This window comes from Pelobates fuscus, chromosome 2 (genome assembly GCF_036172605.1).
Source record: "Pelobates fuscus isolate aPelFus1 chromosome 2, aPelFus1.pri, whole genome shotgun sequence".
NCBI classification, from domain to species: Eukaryota; Metazoa; Chordata; class Amphibia; order Anura; family Pelobatidae; genus Pelobates; species Pelobates fuscus.
This window is the reverse complement of record NC_086318.1, coordinates 270,513,309-270,519,490: the sequence shown is the minus strand read 5'-3', so window position 1 is coordinate 270,519,490 and position 6,182 is coordinate 270,513,309. Positions and strand designations below refer to the sequence as shown.

General features: G+C 47.3%; 1 protein-coding gene across 1 annotated transcript in view; it reads right to left on the bottom strand.

Moving 5' to 3' along the window:
* The window catches only part of PCNX2 (pecanex 2), a 3,673,975-nt gene that overhangs the window by 2,577,896 nt on the left and 1,089,897 nt on the right, over positions 1-6,182 (bottom strand). The gene's annotated exons all lie outside the window — the stretch shown is intronic.

The window sequence follows — 6,182 nt, the reverse complement described above, 5'->3', positions numbered from 1 at the left end:
GCTGGCTCAGAGGAGGAGTTTGATGTTGTATAAATTGAAAAATTAAACCATCTTGCCATTAAACCAGTCTTGTTCCTGCATTAAGCTTTGGCTCATGTGTGGATTATTATGTGACGCCATTATTATTTTATTGGAATAAGGGAATGCTAGATGGTGACACTTATTCAGTCACAAAGGTAAAAAACACAGTCTGAGGAGTATACAAATTTGCAACAAACTAGGAAAAAATTCCTTCTTGACTCCAGAATGGCAGTCAGATATCTTCTTTTGTTCTATTATCACTGCTACAAGTTTTCAGATTATTTAATACTGCTATTAAAAAACAAAATACATAAGTGGACTCAAAATGCTATCTAATAAAGGTACTTATTTATATAAATATATTATGTCTTGCCATTTCTTGTTTTTATAAAGATATTTACATCTGAGCTACACTCTAAGCCAGTGTTTCCCAACCCAGTCCTCAAGGCACACCTACCAGTCCAGGATTTAAGGATTACCCAGTTTTGTCTAAGGTGCTTTTAGAAAAAAAAAAGAAAAAACACCTTAGACACAACTGGGTCACCCCTAAATCCTGGACTGGTAGGTGTGCCTTGAGGACTGGGTTGGGAAACACTGCTCTAAGCAACATAAGCACTACAGCTCGATTGACAAGTTGGAAGTTATGGGCTAATTATCCTTCAGAACTCAGCCAATCACCACTACTTAGTGTTACGGTTACCTCCAGGCAAGCTGAAATTTGGACCGTTTGGATATCCTGGTTCCCGAGCTTGGAGCGAGAGAGCGCCGCTCCGATCAGCATACAGCGATATTTCCTGAAAATGTAGAATAATTCCCTCCTAGCTTGGAGATAATTGGTTACAACGGTTACACTAACCTAATTATCTCAGAGCACATGAAACTACCATGTTTGGTTGCATATTATGCAGGCAATCAAGATTGAAATTCCATAGTATCTTGTGCAATTTTGTAAGCTTATTATCCCAGAGCTATTAGCATATCTTTAGTATCTATTTCATACATTTGTGTATGCATTATTACATTTCTTAGGGAGATAGAATTTGTTTCAACTGAAAAGAGTTACTTGTGCACTATCCCAAATACCCATGCATATTTAAGTAACTGGAGGTGTGTAAGCAACTCTTTTATTTTGTTTTTTACTGTATGCATTGGAGCTGATGTTTACTATGGTCATTGCTGCTACCCAGGAGTAGTGGGAGTTTGAGCATAAGAGTTATCTTTGTAGATATAATTTGTTTGCCAAAATATGTTAAACTCCATACATCCCCCTCTCCACCTATTGCTTCCTCCCTACCTCTATATAGAAACACCTGTTACTTACTCCAATAATTATTTAAATTTCCTTCCATCTCCATATTTACCATCCTAATTCCCTTAGCAAACAGACCAAATTGCTATCACTACTGAGTGGATGATGGTCTGTTTCATTGTCCTTGTATGTACATTGTACAGTGATAATAACGTTGAATCTGATCTGCATCTGTCAGTCATTTTAAAAATAATGAAGTCCCTGCACAAAAGTTAACAAAGCAGTGCTAAATATGGGAAAAGCCCTTTAGCAGTGTTCTGCAGAGTCTGTACAACCAACCACCCCTACAGGGGGATATTTGAATCTGAATTAAAGTCAAAAGTGCAGCAGCACTGGCAGCATTTGGATGTGTACCCGGGGACAATGGTAGCAGTGGCAGAATATCGGGCAGTCACTTTAAAAGTGAGAGGTCCCTGCAAAAATGTTCAACACTGCAGTGCTTTACAGGGAAAAGCACTGCCATGGGCATCCCCAGGAGGGTGTAAGGGAGGTGCTTTTTTTTTTTTGTGAATACTATGCAATACCAGCGCAGGCCAGTAGGTGGCACTGTGTGGAAAAAGGCAGGGATAGGAAGCTACATCTTATCCCTGCTTCTCTCTCCTGACTGAATCTGCAGGGGAGCAGCACAGAGTGCAGCCAGCAACTCCCAGACTGCAGAGATAGCCTACAGATCAGGTAAGTGGGGGATGGTAGGTGTTACAAATCGCTATTTGTAACTGGCCCTTTAAATGAGAAATTGCCCTGCTTCCCTGGATTGTGGAGAAGCATGTTTGCCAGCCTCCTTCCTCATGACTATGGCCCCTGGAAGATTGTGCCCCTGAAAACTGATGAACTTTTATTGGGTGTGTATGGCCCTTTAAGAACCGTCTGGGGACATATTGTGACTTTGCTGAACAATGCCCCTTTAAGACTATGTCCCCAGACCTGTAAAATAACTTGTCCCTGGCTCTCTCCCCCTTGGTTCAGTAAATAGGGCTTGCTGAACCAAGTACCACACAGGCAGACCACCCAGAAGTTAAAGTATGCAGGCAATTTACCTCCCAGGCTGTGAGGTTACTGCAGGTTAATTGCCGAGCGCTGTGTGGCCGCCATTCGGCAGCCGAACACGTGGCGGCGGCCATTTTAGTCATTCGAATGCGGTCAGCGGTGTATGCTAAAGATTCTGTGGAACCAAAATCGGCTACACATTTTGCCGAACACCGCTGACCCTTACCTTCTCCATACTGAACTTGCAGCTCCAGAGACTAAGTCCCGTTTTTCGTCATGAAATTGACCGGCCGCACAGCCCAAATCTATGGAACTGTTTTGGGCAGGAAATTGTGCTTGCGGTTGGTCATAAATGACTTCCAGCTAACTTTTGATCCACTGGAAGGATTTGGCTGATTTTTGGAAGTGTTTATGTTTGATGTATGCTGAGTCTGAATATGCAACTTTTATTGAAATTGAATGTATGGTTTTAAAGTTACAGTGTGTGTGTAAAAACTGTATTTTTATTGTATGTAATAATTGGTTTAACTGTTTATCTGAGGGGAGGGAATGTGTGGGTTGCACCAGATGTGTGATTGGTGATTTTATGCCTCCCCCTGGGAGTGTCCTATTTGCATGTAACCTCAATAAAAGCCAGGCTGGGTGTTCCAGCATCTCAGACCTCTTCTGACCCTCAATACGTAGCCTTGTCTCGTTATTGGAGGGAACTGCTGTATCACACTGGGGATTGCTATGCTCTGCATATTCCCCTGAGCTCTTAATCACTTAGCTCTTTTAAGAGCTTGTTCCGGATACGCTCTCCTGGAGGAGAGGCCTTCCCCACACGGTCCTGGAGGACAGAAACCGATCCAGGGTGGAAGGAAGACGGCGCGGCTCCAGTTAAGCTACGGCGGTTGTGGAGCCTGCGGTGGTTGTGGTGTCGTCTGCAGTGCTTGGAGTCCTCTGAGAGCGCTAGGAGCATCCATCAATGGAGGGTACTCGGTCGGAGTACACGGAGCTCCGTTACATTGGTGGCAGCGGTGGGATGGCGTCCTAGTGCGAGGAGAAGCAGCTCAGAGACACTGGTAACATTTGGAGTTACAAATTGAGGGCAACGCTAGCCATTGGGCAGCGTCCCTATCTGCGGCAGCATGGAGCAGGCATGGATAGAGCCCTGCGAAGAGCACCTCAAAATGATACGTTGCTACGAGGGTGACGATTACATTGAGGAGGTAAAGAGGCGGTTGGTCTGCTATGGCCCAGACCTTACAAACGAGGTGGTCTCCAAAGTAATGTGCCAGTTGAGTGCTGAGAACCGTGCGGCAATGGCATTTGAGCGACTACTGTGGAAGTTGAGGATGTGGACCCCCAGTCTCAAGCAGTATGTGTTACAGGGGGCCGAAGGTGCCGTCCTTCCCCCCCAGCGGCAGTGTGAACCCCAGGGAGCTGAAGGTGTCGTCCTTCCTCCCCAGCGGCAGTGTGTACCCCAGGGGGCCGAAGGTGTCGTCCTTCCCCCCCAGCAGCAGTGTGTCCTACAGAGAGCAGAGACAGTTGGTCCCTCTCTACAGCAACAGGACAATGTTACGGGAGTGGAGACAGGCGGTCTTCCTCTCCAGCGGCAGCCTGTGTTTCTGGGAAAGGTGCACAGCACCCCCTCACCCCAGCAGCAGTGTGTCCTACAGAGAGCAGAGACAGTTGGTCCCTCTCTACAGCAGCAGGACAATGTCACGGGAGTGGAGACAGGCGGTCTCCCTCTCCAGCGGCAGCCTGTGTTTCTGGGAAAGGTGCACAGCACCCCCTCACCCCAGCAGCAGTGTGTCCTACAGAGAGCAGAGACAGTTGGTCCCTCTCTACAGCAGCAGGACAATGTCACGGGAGTGGAGACAGGCGGTCTCCCTCTCCAGCGGCAGCCTGTGTTTCCGGGAAAGGAGCACAGCACCCCCTCTCCCCAGCGGCAGCTTACCCTAACAAGGGGAGACACCAATACCCCAGACGGCGCAGATGGGACCGTGGTCTCTGTGCCTGACCTACAGGGATGCTGGACAACCTGTCCAGATCCCCAACTACCCTCACCGGGACAACAGGAGGAGGGGGTAAGTACCAATTCCCCTCCCCAGCTAACTCCTAGCGTGGCACCAGGGTTAACGGAGGCGATGTTAACCCCTACTGACGTCCATGTTCCCTTTATTGAAACTGAATGTATGGTTTTAAATTTACAGTGTGTGTGTAAAAACTGTATTTTTATTGTATGTAATAATTGGTTTAACTGTTTATCTGAGGGGAGGGAATGTGTGGGTTGCACCAGATGTGTGATTGGTGATTTTATGCCTCCCCCTGGGAGTGTCCTATTTGCATGTAACCTCAATAAAAGCCAGGCTGGGTGTTCCAGCATCTCAGACCTCTTCTGACCCTCAATACGTAGCCTTGTCTCGTTATTGGAGGGAACTGCTGTATCACACTGGGGATTGCTATGCTCTGCATATTCCCCTGAGCTCTTAATCACTTAGCTCTTTTAAGAGCTTGTTCCGGATACGCTCTCCTGGAGGAGAGGTCTTCCCCACACGGTCCTGGAGGACAGAAACCGATCCAGGGTGGAAGGAAGACGGCGCGGCTCCAGTTAAGCTACGGCGGTTGTGGAGCCTGCGGTGGTTGTGGTGTTGTCTGCAGTGCTTGGAGTCCTCTGAGAGCGCTAGGAGCATCCATCAACGGAGGGTACTCGGTCGGAGTACACGGAGCTCCGTTACAGTAGGTGATGCCTACAGATCAGGTAAGTGGGGGATGGTAGGTGATGCCTACAGATCAGGTAAGTGAGGGATGGGAGGTGCAGCCTACAGATCAGGTAAGTGAGGGATGGGAGGTGCAGCCTACAGATCAGGTAAGTGAGGGATGGGAGGTGCAGCCTACAGATCAGGTAAGTGAGGGATGGGAGGTACAGCCTACAGATCAGGTATGTGAGGGATGGGAGGTGCAGCCTGCAGATCAGGTTAATGAGGGATGGGGGTGCAGCCTAAAGATCCGGTAATTGAGGGATGGGAGGTGCAGCCGATAGGTCAGGTAGGGGTAGCAGCCTACAGATCAGGTCAGTGAGGCATTGGGGGGGTAAGCCTACAAATCAGGGAAGTGAGGCATGGGTGGCAGCCTACAGATTAGGGAAGTGAGTGATGGGACAGCCTACAGATTAGGTAAGTGAGGCATGGGGGGGGCAGCATAAGATCAAGTAAATTAGGCATGGGGAGGCAGTCTAGAGATTAGGTAAGTGAGGCATGGGGATTATAGAAAATAATTCAGGACTTCATGTGTGAAGTCAGAGTAGGAGGATGTAGTCCCTATTCTTTTTTTTTTTTTAAGTTCCATCTCTGCTGTACATCCCATTTAGTCATATTCACTATTACCACATATATGGACTATAATACATTAGAGACAAGTCAAATGACTACAGTCACAAAAGGGTTAACTAGGTGCATTACTGCTGCCCACAGTGTGTTTGAGTCAGCACAAAGCATACAACATATGCCGGGAAAGGGCAGTTTACCCTTCCCTAATGTCCAACGTGTCTGAAACCTGTTGTCTTGCTCCTAGACTGCAGCTGTGAATCTTGGGAAGCCTGTAGTCTTTCTAGCAGGTCCTATCAAACTTCTCTCTTATATCATAGCATTTAATAACCTTAAAAGCATATCATAGCCTTTGAAAACTATTGCAGGGACTGGATCCTTGGCGTTGCCAATGAATGAGAGAGGGCTGCTTGCTGTGTGTGTTTGTGTATGTATTCAGCAGTCTGTGTGTGTGTGTGTATTCATACGTCTGTGTGTGTGTATTCATACGTCTGTGTGCGTGTATTCAGCAGTCTGTGTGCGTGTATTCAGCAATCTAGGGGTGGGGAGCAGAA